The following is a 3,749-nucleotide window of genomic DNA, read 5'->3' on the forward strand; positions in this document are numbered from 1 at the left end:
TCGAGAGGGCAATGAGGCTGGAGATGTGGATGTTGGGAGAAAGCACATTCCGCAGAAGAAATGGATCAGGGGCATGGCTTTGCAGACTCACTGGCCAATCTAGGCATAGCAGCCAAAGGGATCCCATGAGAACCTAAGCTAGCTCACCCTCCACCCCCAACCCCATCCCTCTGTTCACATCTGGGCAGACCATGACTTACACTCACATTTGAGTCTAGGCACTACACCACACCACATATTTCCTGCAGTCCCAACTCCACCTCCCCTCCCTCTTCCTCACTGGCTGTAGATGCTCAGGACAGGATGTTCTCATGCTTTTTTAGCTTGAATGCTGTTGTGAATCCTAAGGGCACTGCAAAAACTGCAGGTAGAGGGACTAAGATGGCACACACAAAACAGATCTGTTTCACAGATCTCTCCTGTAGCCATTAAAGACTCCTACCCCTTGGTTGCCAGACAAGACCAGAGTGAATTACTGGAAATTCAGAGATCAAGAGCAAGAATTATTTTATCTAATTATTTTTCTTTTACAATTTATACCCGATTGGTGAAATCTCATAAATTCAACTTAATTAGGATACATGGAATTTTTTTAAATGATAAGAGTATACATTGCTGACTATTTTTGAAAAATAAATGTGCAATTTTCTCTCATATTAACTAGCCTTGGGGTGACATTATGTTGACTAATAAAATCATTAAAAGGTACAGTTAAAATAAGGAAAATAAAATCCTTTAAATTTATTCACATGTTGATGAACACCAGCATGCTTGATTTCTTCCAGAGGTTTGAACTTCTGTTTGGTGACATTTTCTGTTAAACACAAAGAACTTTAGCTTTTTTTGTTTTCTATCTGAATATACTTTAGCTGGAAGCAATGGCATGATCCTGTAATCCCAGCACTTTGGAAATGCTGCGGCAGGAAGATCTCAAGTTCAAGACCTGCTTGGGCTGCACACTGAGTTCAAGACCAACCTAGGCAATGCAATGAGAACTTGTCTCAACATTAAACGTAAGTGGAAGACTTGGCTGTAGCCCAGTGGTGCAGTGTCTGTCTAGCATGTATAAAGACCAGAATATAACAGTCAAGGAAGACCCCCACAAAATACAGGTTGTCCTATCTAAAATTTTACACATATATCATACAGACTGTTTTTTTACTGAATAATATTGAAAATACTTTATTATAATTAAATCAGAATCTAATATAATCATGAGTTTACTATCTGGCCCTTAACTTGCATTTCTTAATCTTCCTAAACAGTCTATAGTTGCAGCTTATAGAAGGACTGAGTCAAAGCCTTATATTCTTATACTATACCAATGTAAGAAATTATAACTTCAATTTTTCATCAAATATAAATATTTCTACCAATGTAAGATTGTGGCTATACAATGCTTTAAGAATAATTTTAGTAATCCATCCCTTATATCTAATTTCTTGTAATTTCACTCTTCTCTTCCCCCTTTCCCTTTCAACGCCCTTCCTTTTACCTGGGAAGGGAAGGGCAGAGAACAGGAAAGGAAAGACCGGAAGCCCAAGTCTAAGTTCTCGAATAGTTCCCTCCCTGTTCAAAATTATGACCATTTCCAAATCACCCCTTAAATGACTATAACCTATCTATAGTTTATAAAAATAACCATAACTAGACAGCCAAACCCAAGAGATCAGAAGGAGGACTCTTCACAACTTATTCCTGATGAATTGGGGTGACAAAAATTTTTTAAAGGGGTGGGGAGGGGCAAGAAAATCAGATTTAAGAAAGGTAAATTTATTTTGCTGCTTTCTACCTTCTGTCTTCTATTTTGATTAGGATTTAAAACTCATTCATATTGTTTGAATTACTTTTCAGTAACGTGATAATTATGCAATATATGTTGGTATAGTTGATTGTTTTAGTTAACATTTGTGGTGCTCAGGATCAAGTACAGTACTTCAGAAATGCTAGAAAATTATTCTAGCACCAAGCTTCATCCCCAGGTTCTTTTTCTCTTCTTTTTATCTTACTTAGATACTATTCTTCTGACATTCTCCAGCTAGATAAGAATGTTTAAAAACCATTACACCAAATTCTAAGTGAGTTTACACATAGCCCTTAGAATCCTGAATACTACCAGCTGTCATCATTAACTGTGTTTTTAAGTTAACTGCAAAACATGTGCTATCACTAGGTACTACTAATTAAATAGTTATCATTCAGGAAAACTTTATATCTAATCAATAGGGCAAAGATAAATGACAGCCTCACATTATGCATGATTAATACACATCCTAAGTGAAATGAATACAAATCAGCATGGATTTTTCTGCATCCTTGTACCCCAAAGAGAGAAATGTAAATGTTAAGGTTCACTGACGACATCAGAGTACTAACTTCGCACAAGTAAGCAAATGAAAGACACACTTGTTTCTGTCCCAGGCACAAGCTGTTAATACTTTTTAAACTAGAAAGTATAAATGCATTCTCCAAGAGTCATAAAAACCTTTAAAATCAGGTCATGGGAAGCATGTGGGAAAAAGAATGCATTTCTTTTTTTAGAAACATGACCTTTCTGATGACTCTTCCTAGGAGGATTTTTTTGGGGGAGGGGAAAGTCCAAAGGAATGATACGTTTAAGCGATCAATAACTAAGTTATATGTGGCACTTCCTAGTTTATAAAGAAATTTTCAGAAGCGTTATCTCATTTAATCTTTCAGAAGTCATAGGATCTGCACAGGACACCTCTGTAAGTTTTCTGATACAACGCATCCAGTTCATGGTAGAAGCAGACAGCGGTATCATATATTTCAATGGCAAGCTCAGTCCAGCCCAACACCCCAACACATTGCCAACCCAATTAACTAAGAATGTCTCTCAGATACTGACAGGAAGACACAGTACCTAAAATACAAACAGGTTTCAGCAGGTGGAGTGTTACCAGAAGTCCGGGCACAGAATGGAGTTCTAGAGACATGCAGGGGCTGTAAAGGAAGAGGAAAAACCAGCAGCAGCCCATACCAGAGGGAAATACAAGCACAGTTTTCTGCAAGTGTACCATAGGAGGATGCAGAGAAGAAGATAAATAGAAGAGAGGGGATGTGATACCGAGCCCAGTGTGGGAGATGCTAAGAAGACAAAGGAAGGTAAATGGAAAACTCAAGAGCAAACAAAACCACAGCATCTGCACATAGACAGTTAGCAAAGGCTTCGGATGTACTACTTGATGCACTGAGAGGTTAGTACTGAGTCTGTACGCAGAGGAGGAAATAGACAGGGACCAAACAAACTGGGTCACGAGGCTTATAAGAGATGATAAAATATTTAGACCAGATTGACTGACACTGGAAGTTGCCATCTCAGCATCTCTGGGAATTTGGAACAGTGTGCATGTAATGTGCACTGTACTGGTAAACTGTCGTTTGCTATTTAAACCCACTGAGAAGCTGGCTTTGAGAGTGGGATTGTCTCCTTGCCCATTTAAGACTCTAGCATGTTTGCTTCAAAGTGTCCCTCAAGACTTCTTATCTGGGAGTGGACAGGTCCCCCTAACTCTGGTCAGGAGAGGAGAAGAGCAAGACAGCTCAAGATCAAAATGTATCTTTGAGAACAGCTAGAAAGTGAACTATCTCTACTATAGGTTCGTATAGTTAATCTCATAGCATAAAGCTGTCTACAGTGGGAAAGACAAGTCAGAAGGCCAACCATGGGACACTCATCCATGGAGAGAGCTCAAATAGACCCTTATAAAATGTCTTAAGGAGACTTG

This window comes from Mus caroli, chromosome 1 (assembly GCF_900094665.2).
Source record: "Mus caroli chromosome 1, CAROLI_EIJ_v1.1, whole genome shotgun sequence".
Classification (NCBI taxonomy): domain Eukaryota; kingdom Metazoa; phylum Chordata; class Mammalia; order Rodentia; family Muridae; genus Mus; species Mus caroli.